The sequence below is a fragment of the Chrysemys picta genome, chromosome 1, assembly GCF_011386835.1.
Source record: "Chrysemys picta bellii isolate R12L10 chromosome 1, ASM1138683v2, whole genome shotgun sequence".
NCBI classification, from domain to species: domain Eukaryota; kingdom Metazoa; phylum Chordata; order Testudines; family Emydidae; genus Chrysemys; species Chrysemys picta.
Window position 1 is genome coordinate 92,498,453 of NC_088791.1, and position 24,137 is coordinate 92,522,589.

The following is a 24,137-nucleotide window of genomic DNA, read 5'->3' on the forward strand; positions in this document are numbered from 1 at the left end:
CCGCTGAGTCCATATCCTGGGGGCGAGCTGCACAGTGATCTCCCACATCTGTGAAGCCAGTGGCCTGTGCTCCCCAATGCCATGCCAGAGCCTCCACATTTATTTCACAAATAACATTTGCAGAATTTTAAAATATTTTGTGCAGAATTTTTAATCTTTTGGCGCAGAATGCCCTCAGGAGTAATCTTGAAGATGCACCAAAGCAAGAGAGCCATTTTCAGAAAAAAGATGAGAGAAATAAACTTGCATTTATTCTAGCCCCCCACAACTTCCCATTCTTTCCCTTAGCTGACCTCAACAAGTTTCCCTCATTCAGCGTTTAAGGCAGCTTGTTGGTGTCTCCCCCAGCACCAAAAGGGACTATGCAAATGGGGTTTTGCTCAAACTCTTCCAAAGTTACTTCTATAGCGCATATATAATTAGTTTCTGAGAGAAATCTTTAAGGCAGAGGCAGGGTTGTAAAGATAATTTATCTAAGACTAAAGCCTTATGAAAACATTGACATTATAGAAAAATTAATATTTTGAAATCCAGGAAATTCAAAGCTAAGAGTAAGTGTGACGGGATGGACTAGGCCTTGAGGCACCCTGCTGGAGGCCTTGCGCCCTGCTACACCCCACCCCCAAAAAAGGCCAGTAGAGAGGTCCTCCAAGCTGCAGAGAGTGGCTGTGTGGGATGCAACCAATCAGGGCCCAGCAGGCTAGTTCTTATAAGAAGAGCTGCAGGACCTGCCTGAGAGCAGTTCCCTGTTAGAGCTGGAGGAGTGTGGATAGAGCTGCTGGACCTTGGCTGACCTAGTGCTGCCAGAAGCCAGGGAGATTGAGAAGGAGCCCTGAGCTGGTTGTGATGACTCCATCAGAACAAGGCCCTGAGGTAAGGGTGAAGAGGGTGCAGGGCTGTGTGGAAGTGGCTCAGGGAATTAGAGCAGTGGTGTGACTTAAATAAAGGGACATGGCAAACAGCTGCTATCAATAGGGTCCCTGGGCTGGGCCCTGGAGTAGTGGGCGGGAAGGCCCTAAGAGGGTGAAGACTGTGTCACTAGGGAGGGAGCCCTGGGGCACTGCTCTATCCTGGAGCAGGGACAACTTGTGGGAGACATTATAGGAGGCACTAAGAGACCCTTTGTGGACTTGAACCCTGGAAGGGGTTCTGCTTTGCTTCCATCACATAGATTGTGTGAGACTCGGCTGGAGGGCTGAGTCACCAAAGACACACCACAGAGAGAGAGTGTGCAGGCACACCCACTTGGCTAAGGGGGGGGATGGGGGTGCTCATGAGAGGAGTGCCCTGTTACAGTAAGTTTTGTTTGTTTTTTAAAGATTAAAAGTCTGAAATTCATTGGTGTTACAAACAACCTGCTCTCTGAACTCATATTCTCAACTGCTGTATTATATATTGTTTACCCTGCAGTCTCAGTATATGATACATATCTTATTAGGTGGTTTCTGCATATTTTCAGGCAAGGATAAAGGTACACAATTTCTTTATGGACTAACATCTGAGCCCTATCAAACTGAGTAAAGGAGGTATTGAGACTAAATACAGCCACTATATGCTTTGGAAGGAGGGTGAGGTAGATTATTCTTTATGGACCAGGCAATCTAGAAATCTGAGACAATGTTAGTTTTGGACTACATGAGTTGGATAACAGAGGATATGTCAGGGCTTCTTTTTGCCAATGTACAGGAGGAAGTTGTGGAAGAGGGCTTGAGTTTTTATTGGTGGTCCCTATGTGATTGTTGGAGAGCAGTCCACAAATTATATATACAGTGTAGTAGATGAGTTTGTAGTCCTTATCAAACACATAGAAGCTGTATTTTGTGACAATATGGTAGGTGGGCCAAAGGGGTTGTTGGAAATAAAAGATGGACATTGTTATGTCAGTGTCAGTTAAAGGCATCACCTTAAAAAACTCACCTGTCTCACATTATTTGTAGCAATAAGAGGTAATATAACTCCTAAGGTTACAATAACTAAAATATTACAGAGAATAAAAAACACTTTCTGTTCTTGTTAACTCTGTATTTGACAGCACTTAGGGGAAACTGACTCTACCCGATTGCTTGTGTTGTTCCTTCACACAGCAACAGCAAAAAGAAAAACATGTTTTGTAATAGAATGTTTGTTTGTAAACCCACACAAAAATGGCAGTGGTACTCGGGGACACATGCAGTATCTAAGACTAATTTAGTCTTAGATACTGAATTTTTTGTGTGGGTTTACAATCCGTGTCCCTTTAAAGTTTATTGTGGCTTCAGTAAATGTACAGACAAAGTTTGTAGTCCATGAACCCATCTGGTAAGGAACTAGTGCCAGATTTGTAAAGATATTTAGGCAGAGTTAGCTACATAAATACCTTTTTAAAAATTCCTCCCTTACTGCCCAACCAACTCAAACATAGCTAAGTTGTTGTTAGAAGTAAAAATTCTGAGAAGCTCTGGTTCTCAAGGGCCCTGGTCCTACAAACATGTACATGTGTGCTTCACTTTACTACCTGAGTAATCCCATTGATTTAATGCGACTCTTTGTGGTAGTAAAGTTAAGTACATACGTGTTTGCTGGATTGGGGCCTAGAAGAGAAGACTAAAACAAATGTGGAGTTATGTCATTCCAAAAAGATAGCTAGATAAAGTAAAATAGCAGGTTGACTTGTAGAAAAAACAAAAAGCCTCTATTTGCTTTCCATCCCCTACCTCTAGCTGTCTGTCCTTAGACCATAAGCTTTGTGGGGCAGGGAGAGACTGACCTCTTGAATGTCTGGAAAATGCTTAGATTGTGGTAGCTCCTAAAGTGTGATGCTAATAAAATATTAATAATAAAATAATCCATAGATTAGACTTGATAGGATTAAGCTAGTAAACACCTCAATCTTAATGATGTCCTATAATATTTCTATCACTGTAGAAACTTTTTTTTTTCCATAATCAGGTCAAACTGCTTCCCTCAGAGGAATAAACATATGGACTGAATTACATGGGAAAGCAACTGAAGTAAAAGAAAAGTGAGATACCTTTTATTGGTTTCTGGCAGGAGCACCGCCCGCTTTTTCGCTACCCTAGGCGGCGGAAGGTCCCACCCCTGAAATACCACTGACAACCCGGGGTGGCTGAAGATCCGGTCGCCACCCCCCCCAAATGTTAGTGCCCTAAGCGACCGCCTAGGTCACCTAATGGGTTGCGCCAGCCCTGGTTTCTGGAGAAGACCGGGATTATGGAGTCAGGTAAAACCCCACACAGGGTTAAGATCAACCAAAGGAGAGAACATATTTGGGTCTCTCTATTGCTTAAAATGCCTATGCTTTATTTAATTAAAGTATTCACACATGGCACCAATCTGGCCAGGTCCCACTAAACATTCTATTCCTATGCCAAAACAACCAGGTACACTATTAGAAAGCAATCAGAAAATACACCGTATACAATGTCAAAAAAGAGACTTCATGTATCCATTTTCACAAAACACAATGAAAGGTTACACAATAAAAAACATCAAGTCTATTTACCCAGCTATCCCACTGTGCCTCAATTTCTCTAACTGTAGTGTGGGGATAATACTACTACACATGTGCTGTAGAGTGTAATTAATTTATTACTAGTAATTCTGATTGTAATGTGTGAAATCATTGGATGAAAGGTGCTAGACCATGAGTGGAATGGGAATGAGAATCTGTTTAGGGAAATGATGAAATGGTAACAGAACAGGAGTATGGAGTCTTGTACTGATATCACTGCTTTAATTTGGCCTGAGATTGGTAGTAACTAAAAGCTGTTAATATGCAAGCTATTTTGTGGCCTGTGGAAAAATAAGATGACAACATCCCCTTCCTACTATAAGTGTCTACATTATAATCAGCACTAATTATCAGTCATGTTTCCAGACTCAGCAGAAAGGCAAAGGACTGAATGGACAAAGAGAATTAATTTGCTGCCTTCTGGTAACTTGCTTTATGGTGCTCCTGCTAAAGCTCTCTGGACACATAGAAGACAGTCTCTGAAGCTGTCAGGCCAGCATCTTTTATTAACTCAATTCACTTAGAAAGGAAAATAAATATTTCCAGCACTATTAGCAAATATAGTGTTATCCAAGGCAACATGACACCTCAGGGAATCTGACACAATTCTGTAATCACTTAATACAGCTCCTTAATCCCCAGGGCAAGGATCATTCCCCTCCCATGGTAAAACTTGTAGTATAGGGCTCAGGAGGAGGCTGGCCTCCATGGAAAAGGTTAGAGGCCTGCACCCAAGCAAACATGGATTCTGAGGGACCTGTGGAAGTCTAGGGATATGTACCTGGAGGCTCTGTGCTGCCTCAGCTGATCTGGCTCCCATTGAGCTCCCACAACTCCCTGGCGAACTGAATCATTGGTGCCATGCTACTGGGACTCTTCCTGCCCCAAGCTGCATTATTTTTTCTGGGAATCTCCATGTGGCTGGCATGAATATGATGCATGTCCTGCCTCAGTCAGCTCCTCCTGCTCCGAGCCCACTCCTCTACACCACCTTCCCATGCACATCTCTGACCCATGAGGTCTGGAGGAGAAATTACCCCCTTCCACATAGGAATGAGGAGACCCATGCATGGAAGGGCCCCTCTGTGCACAGATCTGGGGAGAGGTCTGGCTTGAACTAGAAAGTAATGCCAGTGTCCATCAATTATTTCTGGAGGGCAAGAGACAATGGAGTAAGTAACTCCGCTGAATGGCCTATCCAAGTTAAAACCCAGGAGCACTTTGATATGAGTCAAGTTCTATTAAACACATAAGAAATAACCATCCAAAAACTGGTTCTTGAATCCAAATTTATATTCTTATATAAAAAAGGTTGGATTTTTGGCAACAAATAAAATACTTCCAATGCTGTGCCCCAGAAACACAATCTTGCTTAGTCACAGTATTTTCAGTATCTCCAGAGTTTTGTTGCTAAATCTGTAGGGCTCAGCAGTTTACCAGAAAAAAAATTTCCTCCCTGGAACACATGTTTTTGCTTAAAGGGAGTTCTCCAAAACACTTTATTTCATTAGCAAATGCAACGTTCTATCCTCACAAACATATGTTATTGTCTGGTAAGAGTGAATAGCAAAAGGGAATTGGCCACTCTGTTTAGTAAGGAGTGAGGGGTAGGTTGTGTATAGGAAATGCAGTCAGTTTCGACATCTCCTGAATATAACAAATTACACTTTAAATACTTCTCCAGTACCTCTCCCTGTGTCTTTTTTTTTTTTTCATGTTTTAATTCACCGACTGATTAAAGTATGAACTGAAAGTTGTTACTCAGACCTACATTCTCTTCCCAGTTCTGCATCTGACTTGCTTTATAACCTTAGCAAATCAATTCACCTCTATGTGGCTCAGTTTTCCACCTGTAAAATGGAGACAACACTTCCCTGCCTTCATAAAGCACTTTGAGATCAACAAATGAAAAGTGCCAAAACTTGGTATTCTACTACTTATGAATAGTCACCAACAGGACCAAATTCATACCTGGTGTAACTCCGCTGAAATCAATGGAGTTATACCAGAGATTAATTCAACCCACTATTTTAGAGCAGTGGCTCTCAACCTTTCCAGACTACTGTACCCCTTTCAAGAGTCTGATTTGTCTTGCGTACCTCCGAGATCCGCCTCACTTAAACTACTTGCTTACAAAATCAGACATAAAAAGACAAGTGTCACAGCCACACTATTAATGAAAAATTGCTGACTTCCAAATTTCTACCCTATAATTATAAAATAAATCATTGGAATATAAATATTGTACTTGCATTTTGGTGTATATTATATAGAGCAGTATAAAAGTCATTGTATGAAATTTTAGTTTTGTACTGACTAGTGCTTTTTACGTAGCCTGTTGTAAAACTAGGCAAATATCTAAATGAGTTGTGTTCTAGGGGGTGCATCAGGCACTGATTTCCTCCAGGCCCTGGGGGTGTTCAACCCCCTGCTCTGCCTCTTCCTGCCCCCACTCCACTCCTGCCTCTTCCCATCCAGTTCCTCCCCTGAACACACCCCATCCCCTCTCCTCTCCTTCCCAACACCTCCTGCATACCACAGAACAGCTGATCGTGGTGGGCAGTAGGCGCTGGGAGCGTTACATGGCTAGAAGTTGCAACATTAAAGGTATGTCTCACATGGTAATGGCTCAACCCAACTCAGTATCTATCACCTGTAAGAACCTCCTGCCTCCGAATCACTGGAAGGGTGACTGATCTCTAGGGAAATTAAACTGAAGGAAGATTTATTAAACAAAAGATAGTACAACAAAACTCAGTGGTTGAACTTGGAACTGTGGGTATTGAGCCTGGACCCAATTACCCCTTACAAATATGGGTAACTAACAACGGTGTTACTATACTTGCAGATGGACCTCTGGACGTGGACAGGCTGTGTGACTGCAACGTCAGATCCCGGACTGCTTACTACCTAGATAAAGGTCGGCAAGAGGAATATGGAATCTGGATGAACCACGGCTATGGAGCACCTTGGATGGAGATCAAATAAGCTCTCTTGATGGTACGTTGCCTCTCAATGCATGTATCTCACGGGCTGCTGCTCAGAAGGACAGCACCACTTCTGGTGTTCTCCCCTTATATAGTCTCTCTCTCAGCCATACCACGTGACTTTAGACCCAGTGGTCTTCCCGCTCTTTTACACCAAATGACATGGAACACCTTACATTGCCCCTCCTTGACGGCAAAGGGATACCCATAGAACTTTAACTGTCACATTCCATAGACATTACTTAACTTGAAAGATGAAACAGGCACAGAAGCTATAGGTACAGATGTTTTTCTTTTGATCCAGCGAGGCAGATCAAGTATCTAATGATTACAAATTGGATGATTGGGACCACAATAATAGGATGTAACATAATAATTCATACATTAAAGTTTTCCAGTCCCCCAAATAGATTCTCCCACCACTGACTAAAAGCAGTCTGATCTTTGATTTGCTTTTACACCCGCTTAATCTGATTAGAGGCACGATGCACAGTCCGCAATCTTTCCCTTCCTTCTCAATTTGCTCTAAGTGGGCTTTCATTTCTGGGTGGAACATGAGTTGCTTTAGGCCTGCTATATTTGCTCCAAGGTGGACTGGATCTAAGTGGTCGTATAAAGTATACTGTACATCTATAGTCTTGGTGGTGATGTCATGCCAGACAAAGTCTCTCTCACAACCCTTGAAGGAAAAGATGGAGCTCAGTCAAAGGTTGATGGAGGGGTCCTGTGTAATTCTATAATAACTAGTTACAGTAAACTCACTGCACCAACTCCTTAGGCATAAACAAAGGACATTTGTGAGCACAACGGAGGAGTGATTAAAATCTGAAGAGTGCATTTTATAATGACGCATTCCTTTTTGGGCATGTAAACATACATGGGATCCTTCCAAAACTTCAGTGTTACAAGTGTAGCCTAGGCCTCTTCTTCTAGGCAAGGCTGGAGGCTCGCAGTGTGGTATTCTTCACCCTTCCGATGGACCCATTTGCTGATAGCCATAGGAATAAGTACAGCTTGTCCCACATTTTAGCCTATGGGCACTAAAAGGGTAAACCCATTCCTTGTTTGCTGCTTTTAAGGTCAGCACATAAGCAATTATTGAGTGGTTGTGGTGGCGGTAAGAAGTTAATTAACTTCCACCACCCTTGGTGCTCTTGCTCAAAAGGAGTGAGAGAGTTCCACAACATGTTTTATCTCTGCTGGAATAAGCCCATTCAGGCCAACCCTCACAATGGACTTAGCCACATCTAGGTTCCATTGCTGTACTTGCACATATGCTAAAGCAAGGGAGATGTTAGACTGAAGAATGTTTAAGGCCCCTATGATGTTGAGGTGACCTGTCTCCTGGATGCAAATTCAGGAATTGGCTATATGATACTCAATCTCACTAATCCTATTTAAGGAGGTAGTAAGAGGGTATGATAAAAAGGCTACATCATGGCCCAAAGCTCCTATTTTATCAGCTAGTCATCTATAGTATTTAACACACCTAGTCCAGTTCCAACCCCTCCTAATATTTTAGCTAGGGTATCCCCAGGTTTCCTTATGAGAGAGTTGGATGATGGAACCACCACTTCATCCCACAATTAGAGGTGCAGTGTGTGCAAAACCTCCTTGGTTAACATTGTGCATGGAAATTTGTAGAGGCACTATTAACCTTTTGATGGAATAGACTGGATTTATCATCAGTACTTTTTCTAACATTTTGTTTGACCACCACTGGTCCAACAGGACTTGTGTATGGTCAAGGTACCACAGATACCTTTACACTGACCTTAGTTCTATACAGACTTGTGATAACCCAGTCAGTGTCATCAAATGACACAGGTAACAAGCATTCACAATACATACAACAGGGAAACTTACATTCTGTAAATTTTTTTACAAAACCCATTCATGATACCGGCATTATAATTACTAACACATGATTCTATACAATGACTGCATTTCAGAGTTGCTAGATAATGACCTGATGGCAAATACAAATGAGCATTTATAAAGGGGTGATTAACATTACCGATGCCTACTGAAACCATTACACTTAAATCCCCAGGTTTTACCTGTAGAGGGAGGTCACTTATGATGGACAGACACTTGGACAGCTCCCAAGCCTCAATCAACCTAGAGCACCCATCTAGGAAAGGGTCATCAAAGAGCCATGAACAATTGCCCCTCGTTTCCTTAGATTTAATTTGTGCCTCCTTATCTAATATGAGCTCATGCTTCTGTTCATCTGCTGTGAAGGCCATTAACCGAGTGTTACCCCTTTTTCTGCCCATACAAGATAACGATAGCCTGTATCTACATAGGCATATACCACTATCATCCCTTTCAAGACAGCTTCATTCATCAGTATACTTCTGCCCTTAGGATTATCCACCACATCTTCATCATAATCATCAGTTTCATTATACATGGATTCTAACAACTCATAATTATATTCATAAACCCCTACAGGTATATCCCATCTCCCAGCCATTGTATTGTTCTTATTTACAATAAGAGTCTATAAACCTAACAAACAATAATATTAACATGCAACATTTTCCAATCCAGGTGGCTGGATGAATTTCCTGGAATAGACAGAGCAGAGATTTAGGTTATTGATACTGATTATGGCTCAACACCACCCTTCCCTTCCTTTAGTTGGGACAAATGGAACCATTTAAAAACCATCTCTTGCCAGATTTTAACTCGACCTGATACATTGTTGGACTGGCCCTCTTGGTTATAACTACAGGCCCTACCTAGCTGGGACTCAGAGGGTGATGTTTCTCTGAGTAGAATTGAAATGAAACTTTATCCCCAACCTGCCATTCATGAAATTTAAGGTCGGCATTCAGCCTTTTGTCCATTTGACATATGTTCTACTTTAATTGGGTAGCTACCTCCTTCTGAGCATCACTAATTTTAACCAACAGCTGGGTTATGTACTGGTCTATTTGTACCTGGGGCTGATACTTATCAGGTGGTGCCCCCACTCCCCCCACCACATCTCGGGAGTCCTCATTGGCTGGCCCATAAAGATCTCATGGGGTGTAAATCAATGTGCTCCTATTGAGGACCTGATGGCCATTAGGACAAAGGGTAGCTTTTTTTTATCCCAATTCCTTTCCCATGGGCTCTATGATCTTCCTTAATGCTGTTTTAATCATCCTATTGGTCTGTTCAACAATCCCCAAGCTCTTGGGATATCCAGCGATGTGGAGATGCTGTTTGAGAAGTGCAAGGTAAATGTTCTTAACCGGGTCACCCACAAAGTGGGGCCCCTGGTCAGAGTCAATGACCTCCAGAAGGCCATACCAGGAAAGTGTGCGGTGGTGGCTGCAGTATTTTTCAAAGGGTAGGTCTCCACCCACATGGAAAATGGATCCACTACCACAAGGCAGTAGTAGTTTCCCTGCTCTGTGTGCAGTAGTGGGCCAATGTAGTCCACCTGGACCCAATGCCAGGGACCTTTGATGGGCTGATGGAGGACTAGTCCCTTCCTAACCCGATAGTCTGGGTTCTGCACATATGCCAATCAATTCCAGATATGATACTCTACATCCCTGGTGATGTCTGGCCACCACCCAACAGTGAAGAGCCTTTTTACTGTCTTCTCGATGCCAAAATGACCTTGTTGATCCACTAAATTTATAAGTTCCTTATGTAGGCAACCCAGAACTACCAATAGTGGAAGGTCATTTTTCACCTCTGCTCAATTTACCATTACCAGTCCACTTTTATGTTCAAATATTTGGTACCCCCTACGACAATGTTTAGAGAGTAGATCCTGAATCTTTGTCCTTTTGTATCTGCAAAATATCAAGTTGTTGCTGTACAGCTGCAGGTTGCAGTGAGCACATAATATTGTCCAATTTTACCCACAACGTGTCTGGGCCCATTAATGCCGCCTCTTTAAATAGGCTGTCCACCCTGTTAAGCATGGATACCTCTGCCATGTTCTTCCAATGAGCCAATACCTTAAAAAGGAAAGTCAGAGCTCTCCTGCCTTCAAGAAGCAACAGAGGGTCCTGTGGCACCTTTAAGACTAACAGAAGTATTGGGAGCATAAGCTTTCGTGGGTAAGAACCTCACTTCTTCAGATGCAAGTGAGGTTCTTACCCACGAAAGCTTATGCTCCCAATACTTCTGTTAGTCTTAAAGGTGCCACAGGACCCTCTGTTGCTTTTTACAGATTCAGACTAACACGGCTACCCCTCTGATTCCTGCCTTCAAGTTTCCATACATGAATAAGATATTTGGCATGAGTAACTGGCTTGTCTGCAGTGTTCATGCCATGAGCCATCCACACCATCATCCAGTAAATGAGGGCCCTCAGGACCCAGTCAGAATCCAAGCAAATCATTATCACAGAGTCTCTGTCCACAGCATCCAATGCAGCTACTATGGCAACAATTTCTGCTGCCTGGGCAGAATGGTGCAACACAATGCCTTGCAAAACCCTATCTGTTGCTACCTGGAGTACAGCATAACCTGTATGGGGGGGGGGTGCCTTTTAGATGGAAACCACTCCCATTGATGACCCATATGTCATGGCCCACTGCTTTAGCTACTTCATATGAGGTCTCTAGCTGGAATGGGGACTTGATGGTATTAGTCTCCTCCAATGGAAGCAGGCACTCGTGGTCTTCACCTTCTAACAATAGAGCAAACGGTACAGTAGACCGAGACTGCACTTAGTCCACCATAACCTCCCGGTTTAACAAGCGCAGAGTCCAACCTGCAAGATGGGGATTGGACACCCAGCCATCATTTGCCTTCCCAGATAAGATGTACAGTACCTGACTGGCATGTGCGATGTTTGAAGCACCACCAGAGCCATTCCAATTATGTATTCCAGTGTTTGATGGACCATACAAGGTTTGATGGCCAAAGCTTCTTTCACAGGGCATATAACGCTGTTCCCCTTCAGTCAGCTGTTTTGAACTGTATGCAACAGCTTCGTGCTGGTGCCACTTGACTGCATAATACAGGTCTGTTGCATCTTGCGCGCATTTAACATGAGCGATTTCAGCTTTACACAGTCGGCAAAAACAAAAAAACCCCAACAATTTTAATACTGTACTTGTAGTGCGGGCGATTCTGCCCGCCATTCAACTCAATGTGATTTTGACTATATGCGGTTTTCGCTTTACGCGCTAATCGTGGAACGGAACCCCCACGTAAGATGAGACTTGCCTGTAACTAGATTGATGCCTTTCTCAGTGGTAGCAAGCTGTAATATGAACAGCTTAACCAATTGAGGGTAGGCCAATGCAGGAGCCTGCATTAAGGCCTGTTTTAGCTTAAACACTGCTTCATATTCTTTCTCCTCAGGACCACTCTTGTCCCTTGCAGAGCAGCATGTATAAGGGGCATGCAAGCTCTGCATAATCGTATATAAAATCCCAAGAAAAGCCTACCAATCCCAGGCGAGATCTCAGTTATGTCCCTGGGAGCTGGTAATTTGCAGATCAGATTGATTCAATCGGTATCTGGACGTTGCCCTTCAACTCTGAGCTCGACTCCAAGGTAAGTGACTTTCTGCTGTACAAGTTGGGCTTTTTGCAGGCTAACAAGGAAGCCGGTTCTTTGGATGTTCAGGACCTCACTCAAAACAAGCAAGTTCTCCTCCCTGGTCTTTGTAGCCACCAATATATAATCCACATAGCTGATAACCCGGTCCTTGTGGACTAGGTTTCTCCACATCTTGGTAACATGCAGATGACATATCGTGGGCACATTGTGATAACCTTGCACTACTTTCGTAAAAGTCAGCTGCTGATGGCCCAATGTAAAGGCAAACTTCTACCATGCACTTTTATGCAGTGGTATAGAAAAGAACACATTTGTGATATCAATGACCGAGAACCATCCAGCCCCACCTTCAATGGTAGACATTATTTCTGGAAACTTGGTGACAACAGGTGCCTTGCAAGGTAACACTCTGAGAGCTCTGTAATCAACTGTGAGCCTCCACATTGATTGATCAGACTTAAGCACTGGCCAAATCAGCACATTGCACACGCTGTTTGTCTCTACCAGAACTTCTTGGGATCTCAAAGCATCAATGGTGCTCCCATTTCTTCCTGGGGCCTCTCTCCAGTATTTGTACTGGTGCTGAGGCCAAGGATCCTTCCACCATAATCTCCACATCAATACATCCACAGTCTAACTTATTCTTTGCAAATACTTGCAAGTATCTGTTTAGTGATTTCCAGGATGTCTGGTTCCCATGTTGGCAACTTGAGTTTGGTAGGCGCCCTGAGAGCACACTCAATGCACTGATGGTATGACTCCTCCTTCACCCTGGCCTTTAACAAGCCTCTGATTGACAGGCGCTTGGATGTCATAGTGGATCTTCCCAAAGTCAGACTCAGGACTCGCAATTTGTCAGACCACTCTATTTATTAGCAAAAGCGCTCTGCTAATAAACCCAGAAAATGTGAGCCCCATACAAGGCTCAAACCACCTTATTTATACAGATAAAGGGGCACGAAATTAACAAGATTACAAAGGAAGCAGAACTGATAAGTTTACCTGGGGCTAGACACACATCTCATGTCCTTATTAACTCTCACCAATCTCCTGTTAATGTCCCACCATCAGCGTAAGTGGACCCATTGTTCAATACCTTAATGTTCCTCTTCCCGACAACTTTATCTCAACATTCCTCATTCCTGCTTAAAGGAACATACAACATTTCTTTAATTCATTCTACTTTACTTTCACATGCCTCAACACATCCCTCCCTAATATACCCGGTCCATCAAGCTTCCGGAAACCAAAGAAAGCTTCAGTGATCAGTGCCTCAGTTATCCAAATTGTTGGCTCTGAAAAGGGCACTAGACTTTTCTTCCTGTTATATCCTTCAAGTACCTTGATTTCTGTAATTGGTAGCTGTTTTATTGAAGGAACTGCTTTTGTGCAAATCATACTCATTGTGGCCTCAGTGTCCAGCAGCGTTTTCTGCTTGATGTTACCGAATTCCCCTCTGACAGATGTTAGTTGCCAGCCTTCCCCACCTATCATTTACAATAGTGGCTACATGCAATGGGGAAGGGAGAGCTCGGTGGTTTCAGAGGGAGCTTTGGGGTGGTGCTCTTTCCTCTCGAGGGACCACCTTCTCCCCTGTTAAATCCTCTCCCTCATCCTGTGCTAGCTTTTTCAGCAAGGGTCAAGTTGGCAGACCATCTAGTTGTTCTACAGGCTAGCACTTGCAGAGTTTCTCCACAAGGCTAATCTTAAACCCATAGTCAGGATCTCTATTTTTGCTATTCTTTCTATAACTAGCCTTCTCATCATTCCCACCTTTTATGGCACCCACTTGGTGTGTGTCCTGGGAGGTTATTGCTGCTAGGGTAAGCTTCCCTATATAGTTCATATGCTTCTTGAGCTCTGGTTTCCAATTCTTTGAGACTAGTTACTCTGGGATTTGGCAGCTGCCATGGTCATTTTAATTGCAGGGAGCAAACCCTGAACAAACATCTCCCAGAATTCAGGGATGTTCTACATAACTCGGAAGCTGACCTGTAAGCCAATATGGTAATCATTTCCTGGCAAGAAATTTCTGTGGTCTTTTTGAGATCCTCTGTTTGTCAGAGTACATCTTGCCCCTAAGACTTCTGTATGGGTAGTACAGCTTCATAATGGCAAGGTAAATTTCTACAGATTCCTGAACACAACCCATCTGAACCTCTGTAGGTAGGGCCCCAAACTCATCTGCACTCATACTTTCTTTTACCAACACAACTGTCTTCTAAACTTAAATTGGCAGTCACACTAAGCTTTGCCAGCCAATCTAATGCATTTTCTTTAGAAAGGGGGCCCATGTGCTTGCTCATAGCTCACACCTGTTCCAGCCCCAGGGTGTGGATTTCATACCTTGTTTCCAAGGGTCTGCCATGTCCATAATGAACCACAGTAGTGGTTATTGGAGCAATCGGAGAGTGGCTTGAATTCCCCTAGACCCCCAATGGGGTTCCTGTGGTGCTGATGGGGGAGGAGGAAACAGATACCACCTCCTTCTAGGTATACTAGGAATGAAACATTTCTCTTTCTGTCACTCCCATCCAAGTCAATAGATGTACCAGACTCATGCACTCTTAAGAGGTCCGTTTTTATGGCACTTAATGACACCCTGCCTACGCTGCAACCTTTGCTTCAACATTCTTATCTTTTGATCACATACATTAAGGTTCATAGATGTTCCTTGTCTTACAGTCTTTACCTTTCATTAACTCTCTAGTTGCAGCTTGAGAGCCTTGTAACTTTTTTGACAGCACATATATTTCTTTCTTCTTTTTCAGGAAGTTACCATTCAACTCCTGCACTTGAGGATTCTAACGGGTTAAGCTGCATTGTCAAGTTAGCAATTTGGGCTGTTGCAGCAGCCTGCTGGGAGCTGAGTTTTTCTACCTCCGCTTCCTTTTCAGAAGCTTACAGCTTGAGAAATAGCTACATTTACAGCTTGAGAAGCGGCTTCTTGTTTCAGTCTGTTGCCGATCCGGCTCCTTCGCAGTCATACCCAACCTGTAGAGCAAAGCTTTTTTTTTTTTTTTTTCTTAGCCTTTTCAATGGGGGAATGCTTAGACATCTCCAACTTTTCCCATGTTCTGTACAGTTTAACCATAGCATCCTCTCCATTGAACGGATCGGCTCAGGGCGGTTTATTCTTCCCAAATAAAGCAATACAAAAGTCAAACACACACACACACCCCTGGAGGTATTTTTAACAAGGTGGGGGAAGGGGGACTTACTAATGCACTCTGAGTGAGGGTCCTGCAAGGGAGTCCTGCTCCCCCAGGGGCTCTCACCCACAATCTCACACGACTCACACAGGAGGATTGTGACTTTGCAGGTCCCACCCAGGGAAACCAATGTTTCCTCTCCCCAGACAGCACTCTACTTCCAAGCCTGCCTGTGTCCACCAACTGGTGTCAGGCAGACCGCTGTTGCTTCCTCCAAGGCATCCATACCTCAGACACAGAAGCCTCCTTACTAGCCACCTACCCAGTCGGACATTTATTCCAACAGCCACACGGCTTGTTGTATCCAACAGATCCCAAACAGAGTCTCACCAGATCAGGCTGTACCCTGCCACTCTCCACCCAAGACCAGCCACCTCTGGTTCAACCACTGAACTGGGTGTCACGCAGGGATTTTAAAATGGGACCATGGGTTCGGATCCTTTATATCTCCCACTCCCATCCACTGGCTTATGGAAAGGGAACACTCAACCACCCAGAGATGTGGCCTTGCTGGAAAGGCACTAGTCCCGGCCTCCCGGTGCAGGAAACCAAGAGGCCTAGGACACAACCCTGTTATCTAACAGCAGCCGGCACTCACGCTAAAATACATACACTCCAGGATGGGAGTGATGTTCACCTCCCACAGGTCACAAGGGACCTAAGCTCATACCACATGAGTAAAGGAAAATAAATAAAACAGACATAAGCCAGAGACCAGTAGAGATCTGAGCAGTAGACTCACAGCTATGGCATACTGGTCTTAACATTCAATCCAGCTGCGGTAACCATAAACTATTGCATAGCTAGAAGCTGCAGCATTAAAGGTATGCCACATGTGGTAAAGGCTCAACCCAACTCAGTATCTATCACCTGTAAGACCCTCCCACCTCTGAATCACTGGAAAGATGACTAATCTCTAGGGAAATGAAACAAAAATTTATTAAATTAAAAATAGTAAACAAATAATTCAGTGGTTGAACTTGGAACTGTAGGCAGTGAGCCCAGACCTAATTACCCCTTAAAATATGGGTGACAAACAATGGTGTTACTATACTTGCAGATGGAACGCCAGGTACAGACCGACTGCAACATCAGATCCTGGACTGACTACTACCTAGATAACGGTCGGCAAGAGGAATACGGAATCTGGATGAACCATGGCCCACCCTCACAGACACACTGTCACAAGCTAAGGATTTCTAGAGAACATTCTGAATCTATTCCTACCCCTTTACCTTCCTTACGTTGTAAATTCTTTTCCTTGTTCCATGCACTTTTCTCGTTGTGTTTATTATGGTATGTTTTTCCTAACCCAAAAGGTGTTTTTATTCAGCATATACAGAAATATTACAGATGCTGAAGTGTAATATGTTTGAAATTTTCCATGAAAAATATAAACAAGGTAAGGTGAGGGTTCTGTTATCAGGCTTCAGGGCACCAAGTGAGTACCTCCTGGAGATCAGGAAGGAATTCTTTCTGCATGTAAAGAAGTAGATGGATGCACTGATGTTTTTGGGTCCGATTGGGCCTTCTTCTGAAGAAACAGCTACTATCCATTATTGAAGGTATGATAACAGACTAATGAACATGGTCTGAGCTGGTTTGAAAACCCCATGTTCTTTTAATGATAGAAGGATTTCTCCACACACCCCTCCCACCCAGGTGTTCTCTCCCTTCTCTACAGGATTCTATGCTTGAGCTCTTTGCCCTATAAGGAGAGGGAGATGCCTTCATTGCTACTTACCTTCTGCACACAGATAAAAATCAATGATTAACCCCATCTACCAAAAGCCCATTGATTCTTCCACAAAGATTCTGCCTAAAACAATAGGGTTAATCACCTCCCTCATTTAATTTATCCTTTTGTCCTTTCATCTCCTCCTCACTCAATTTTCTTTGCTAGTCCCAAGCTTTCAATAGCCATGAATTTGCCCCTTCTCTCCTTCCCCCCCCCCCCCCCATGCCAGCTATAGGCCCTTGTATTTCAAGTAGTTCTGAGACACCTTGTAGGCTGCATCCATTACTAGAGTTCTGACAACTACTAAATGCTCTATTGGGTCCCAGAGGGAAGGAAGTAGGCTCTTGGAAAGGGAATGAAAACTGGATATTGTTATACTGTTTAAAAGTCACCAATCCAGCAACCAAAAGACACAAGTTCTACTGGCTACCTGCCACTTACTTTCCCCCCACAGAATTCTCTTCCATTGACTGACTGAAATCAGCAAAATGATAATGCATGGGAGCAATATCAGTGAACCTTGACCTAGTGTCTCAGCTGACTTGCAATGTTTATTCAAACCTCATTTAGAAACTCACCTACTTTCCCTTTTGTTTGAGACCTAGCAATGTAGAGGGATCCTACAGTGGGGTGGAGAAGGGCAGATGGATGTGGATGGACAGGAACAGCACTGAAGAGACTGCTGCCAGGTACTGGGGCTGAGATGGTTGGATCATCACAGGCTGGAGCAACAATGAAGAGGCAGCCACTCAGAAGTGAAGCTGAGAGGATGGGATCAGCAGTGACAAAGCTTTTACCCAGTAGTGCGACTGATGGCAGAGGAAAAGGATGATAGGCAAGAGAAGCACCAAAGAGGCCACACAAGGGAGTTGAGAATATTGACATGATATACCAGACCTTTGTCCTTCAGTATGGCTGCTAGAAATAGATGGACAGAACATACTGAAGAGCCCTTCAGTAGGATCTAGGCCTAAGAAAGGTGGATAGAGCTGGATTGAAAGAAGGGACCCACACAGCACTATAATATATTCTAATCCTTGCATATTCTGATAGGCCTTGGAGCCTAACTCAGAGCAGCCTCTCTGTGTCCCGGTGGGTCCAGTCTGGGAAAAAGGGGGAAATGGGAAACAAGGAGCCACAGGGAAGTGCTGGGAGGTGTGGGCTTTGCTGCAGAATATCTAGCCTGTGTAAACATGTGGCAGGCAGTGGAGTGGGGAGGTGCTTGGGTTCTGGGGAGCAGAAAAGTAGGAGTTATCTATGTAGGGAGAAGATCAAGGTCTAAACCCTGCATAGCCTAATGCTGGCATTATCAAAGACATATGGACTCCTGTCACACAGCAGTTCTTAGCAACCTTTTTTTTTAAAGCTACGAACATAATGCTTTGTAAGTATTATAGATTAAAACAACAACTGTTAGTAAAGCAAGCAATTAAAAGTTAAGGGTATTTGCTTACACCTCTATCTAATCTATGTGATTCGTGCCTTATAAAATACCTATCTGAACACCAACTTTAAGGGGGGAAAAGGCCAAAAAGTATGGAAATGGACAGTTAAAGTCATAAAACAGCTTCAACTCTGCCCCACTATTCTGCCCATATGATGCATGAGGCAGATATGTTTTTCTAACAACTTAAAGTCTGCACTTCACAGCCTCTGACATCTTAAATCCTGACTAGTTGTAGCACTGTGCACACAGTGCGGGAACGAAATACTGTTTACTAAGGATGTTAAATTCTGTATTATTGCAGCTTGGCACAGTTGGCATGTACATTTGAAACACTTCTGAAAGAAATTTCAACTAGGTGAAGTTAAAATTTTTCAATTATGTATATTTGCAAAGGCTTGTCTCCGCTTACAAAGGATGGAACATGTAGGTGGTGGGAAGACCTAGGTTTATAATATATAAGGTAAAGTATATAAAGATAAGTGCAAAGTATTTCACTGAGTTAGAAAATATCAAATGCACAGATACAAAATGGGTAATAACTGACACAATGATAGTACTGCTGAAAAGGATCTGGGGGGTTACAGTGGATCACAAATTAACTATGAGTCAACAATGTGATGCAATTGCAAAAAAGGCAAATGTAATTCTGGGGCGTATTAAGAGTGTCGTCATATGTAAGACCCAGGAGCTAACTGTCCCACTCTACTCTACACTGATGAGGCCTCAGCTGCAGTACTATGTCTATTTCTGGGTGCCACACTTTAGGAAAGATGTGAACAAATTGGAGAGAGTCCAGAGAAAAGCAACAAAAATGATAAAACATTTAGAAAATCTGACATATGAGGAAAGAGGTTAAAAAAAGGGGGGGGCACATGTTTAGTCTTGAGAAAAGAAGACTGAGGAGGGACCTACTACCAGTCTTCAAATATGTTAAGGGCTGTTCTAAAAAGGATATTGATCAATTGTTCTCCGTGTCCCCTGAAGGTAGAACAAGAAGGAATGGGCTTAATCTGCAGCAAGGGAGACTTAGATTAAATATTACAAAAATCTTTCTAAGGCCTGGTCTACACTACAAAGTTTGGTTGATGTAAGCTACCTCCTGTCAAACTAGCTGTATATGTGTCTACACTTACATTTTTCTTCATCCCATGTAAGTGCCCTATTAGAGTGATACAGTAAAACTACCTCCCCAAATGGTGTTGAGCCATGGTGAATACTCTGAGGTTGATGTAGCACAAGTATAGACACTGTGTGACCTATACCAACACGCACAGTCCTCCAACACCCAACACTGATCACTCTGGTCGCAAGTGTGACCTCTGCTGCCTGGGCTCATGGAGTCCAGAAGTCCCACATCCCCCTTTAAAACCCCACAAATGTTTGAAGTGTCTTTTCCTGATTGCCTAGCTTGGTGAGCACACCTAGTAGCTTTCCCTTGTGTGCAACTGCCCTACCAATCACACCAGATACACACTCCAGCTGTGCTCCTGCCTGGAGTAGACAGGAGATAGTGGATCTCCTGGGCCTGCGGGGGGAAGAGGTTCTGCCAGCACAGCTATGAAGCAGTCATTGAAACATTGACATCTACGAGCAGATTGCACAAGGGATGCAGGCAAAGGGATTTGATATAGATAGTTGGGTATGCGATGACTGGAAGAATTGCATGGTGACTTGACTGCCTGGTGCGCAGGTCGTGGATCTCTCAAGACATCTAGATAGGCTTATGTGTAGGGCTGGGGAGGAGCTGATGGTTGTCGTACATGTAGGTACCAATAACATAGGGAAGGATAGGAGAGCGGTCTTGGAGGCCAAATTTAGGTTGCTAGGTAAGAGATTGAAGTCCAGGACCTCCATGGGAGCATTCTCTGAAATACTTCCAGTTCTACACGCAGGGCCAGTTAGACAGGCAGAACTGCTGGATCTCAATGTGTGGATGAGATGATGGTGTAGGGAGGAGAGGGTTAGATTTATTAGGAACTAGGGAAACTTTTGGGAAAGGGGGAACCTATACAGGAAGGATGGGCTCCACCTAAACCAAAATGGAACCAGATTGCTGGCACTTAAACTTAAAAAGGTCATAGAGCAGTTTTTAAACTAAAGGCTGGGGAACGCTGACAGGTGCGGATGAGCACATGGTTCAGACATCCCTTTGGGGAGGATCTATAAATGGAGATTCCCTATGTCCTAATGAGGAGAGGATGGAAGATGATAAAATACAGGTAGGATCTAATGAGAAACAGTCAAAAGAAAAAAAGTCTCGTTCAATTACATCATGTAATGGCAGACAGCTAAAAAGTGACAAGTTTTTAAAGTGCTTACATACCAATATTAGAAGTCTACATAATAAGATGGGCAAACTAGAGTGCCTTGTATTAAATGAGGATATTGATATAATAGGCATCACAGAAACTTGGTGGAATGAGGATAATCAATGGGACACAGTAATACCAGGGCACAAAACATATTGGAAGGACAGAACAGGTCGTGCTGGTATGGGAGTGGCACTATATGTGAAAGAAAGTGTAGAATCAAATGAAGTAAAAATCTTAAATGAACCAAACTATACCATAGAATCTCTATGGATAGTAATTCCATGCTTCAATAATAAGAATATAGCAGTAGGGATATATTACAGACCACCTGACCAGGATGGTGATAGTGACTATGAAATGCTCAGGGAGATTAGAAAGGCTATTAAAATAAAAAACTCAATAATAATAATGGGGGATTTCAACTATCCCCATATTGACTGGGTACATATCATCTCAGGAAGGGATGCAGAGATAAAGTTTCTTGACACCTTAAATGACTACGTCTTGGAGCAGCTAATCCTGGAACCCACAAAAGGAGAGGCAATTCTTGATTTAGACCTAAATGGAGCACAGGATCTGGTCCAAAAGGTGAATATGGCTGGACTGCTTGGTAATAGTGACCATAATATAATTAAATTTAACAATCCTGTGGCGGAAAAAACATCACAGCAGCCCAACACTTTAGCATTTAATTTCAGAAAGGGAACGACACAAAAATGAGGAAGTTAGTTAACCAGAAATTAAAAGGTACAGTGGCAAAAGTAAAATCCCTGCAAGCTGTATGGAAACTTTTTAAAGACACCGTAATAGAGGCTCAACTTAAATGTATACCCCAAATTAAACAACATAGTAAAAGAACCAAAAAAGAGCCACCATGGCTAAACAACAAACTAAAAGAACCAGTGAGAGGCAAGAAGGCCTCCTTTAAAAAGTAGAAGTTAAATCCTAATGAGGAAAATAGAAAGGAGCCTAAACTGTGGCAAATGAAGTATAAAAATATAATGAGAAAGGCCAAAAAAGAATTTGAAGAACAGCTAGCCAAAGACTCAAAAAGTAATAGCAATTTTTTTTTAAGTACATCAGAATCAGGAAGCCTGCTAAACAATCAGTGGGGCCACTGGACGATCGAGATGATAGAGGAGCACTCAACGACGATAAGGCCATTGCGGAGAAGCTAAATGAATTCTTTGCATCAGACTTCATGGTTGAGGATGTGAGGGAGATTCCCAAACCTGAGCCATTCTTTTTAGGTGACAAATCTGAGGAACTGTCCCAGGTGGTGTCATTAGAGGAGCTTTTGGAACAAATTGATACATTAAACAGTAATAAGTCATAAGGGCTAGATTGTATTCACCCAAGAGTTCTGAAGAAACGCAAATGTGAAATTGCAGGACTACTAATGGTTGTCTATAATCTATCATATAAATCAGCTTCTGTACCAAATGACTGGAAGATAGCTAATGTGACACCAATTTTAAAAAGGGCTCCAGAGGTGATTCCAGCAATTACAGGCCGGTAAGCCTGACTTCAGTACTGGCCAAACTGGCTGAAACTATAGTAAAGAACAGAATTGTCAGACACATGGATGAACATAATTTGTTGGGGAATAGTCAACATGTTTTTTGTAAAGGGAAATCATGCCTCACCAATCTACCTGAATTCTCCAAGGGGGTCAACAAGCACGTGGACAAGGGGACTCCAGTGGATACAGTGTATTTAGATTTTCAGAAAGCCTTTGACAAGGTTCCTCACCAAAGACTCTTATGCAAAGTAAGCAGTCATAGGATAAGAGGGAAGGTCCTCTCGTGGATTGGTAACTGGATAAAAGATAGGAAACAAAGGGTAGGAATAAACGGTCAGTTTTCAGAATGGAGAGAGGTAAATAGTGGTGTCCCCCAGGGGCTGTATGGGGACCAGTCCTATTCAACATATTCATAAATGATCTGGAAAAAGGGGTAAATAGTGAGGTAGCAAAATTTGCAGATGATACAAAACTACTCAAGATAGTTAAGTACCAGGCAGACTGTGAAGAGCTACAAAAGGATCTCTCAGAACTGGGTGACTGGGCAACAAAATGGCAGATGAAATTCAATGTTGATAAATGCAAAGTAATGCAAATTGGAAAACATAATCCCAACTATACATATAAAATAATGGGGTCTAAATTAGCTGTTACCACACAAAAAAGAGAGTGGAGTCATTGTGGATAGTTCTCTGAAAACATCCACTCAGTATGCAGCAGCAGTCAAAAAAGCAACCAAAATGTTGGGAATCCTTAGGGAAAGGGCTAGATAAGACAGAAAATATCATATTGCCTCTATGTAAATCCACGGAACACCCACATCTTGAATACTGTGTGCAGATGTGGTCGCCCCATCTTAAAAAAGCTATATTGGAATTGGAAAAGGTTCAGAAAAGGGCAACAAAATTGATTAAGGGTACAAACGGCTGCCATATGAGGAGAGATTAATAAAACTGGGACTTTTCGGCTTGGAAAAGAGATGACTTATGATATGATATGATATGATATGATATGATATGATATGATATGATTGATAGAGGTCTATAAAATCATGACTGGTGTGGAGAAAGTAAATAAGGAAGTGTTATTTACTCCTTCTCTTAACACAAGAACTAGGGGCCACCAAATGAAATTAATAGGCAGCAGGTTTAAAATAAACAAAAGCAAGTATTTTTCACACAACGCACAGTCAACCTATAGAACTCCTTGCCAGAGGATGTTGTGAAGGCCAAGACTATAACAGGGTTCAAAAAAGAACTAGATACATTCATGGAGGATAGATCCATCAATGGCTATTAGCCAGGATGAGCAGGGATGGTATCCCTAGCCTCTGTTTACCAGAAGCTGGGAATGGGCAACAGGGGATGGTTCACTTGATGGTTACTTGTTCTCTTCATTCCCTCTGGGGCACCTGGCACTGGCTAGATCGGGGTGGCCAACCTGAGCCTGAGAAGGAACCAGAATTTACCAATGTACATTGCCAAAGAGCCACAGTAATACATCAGCAGCCCCCCATCAGCTCCCCCACCCCGCTCCCAGCGCTTCCCACCCACCAGCAGCCCCACCGATCAGCACCTCCCCACACCTCCCGATCAGCTGTTTCGTGGTGTGCAGGAGGCTCGGGGGGAGGAGCGAGGGCACTGCAGGCTGGGGGGATGGACGGACAGGAAGGGGTGGAGTGGGGGTAGGGCCTGTGGCAGAGCAAGGGGTTGAGCAGTGAACACCCCCCGTCACATTGGAAAGTTGGCTCCTGTAGCTCCAGCCCCGGAGTCAGTGCCTATACAAGGAGCCACATATTAACTTCTGAAGAGCCGCATGTGGCTCTGGAGCTACAGGTTGGCCACCCCTGGGTTAGATGGACCTTTGGTCTGACCCAGTATAGCCA

The 24,137-nt window shown here is 43.2% G+C and overlaps 1 protein-coding gene and 1 long non-coding RNA gene across 2 annotated transcripts in view; both read left to right on the plus strand.

Moving 5' to 3' along the window:
• The window catches only part of SLC25A17 (solute carrier family 25 member 17), a 421,378-nt gene that overhangs the window by 193,895 nt on the left and 203,346 nt on the right, over positions 1-24,137 (plus strand). The window lies entirely within an intron of this gene.
• LOC135974763 (uncharacterized) lies at positions 604-23,844 on the plus strand. Its single transcript, XR_010591845.1, has 4 exons — positions 604-873; positions 6,360-6,511; positions 11,821-12,015; positions 16,294-23,844. It is a non-coding gene; the product is annotated as an uncharacterized LOC135974763 (long non-coding RNA).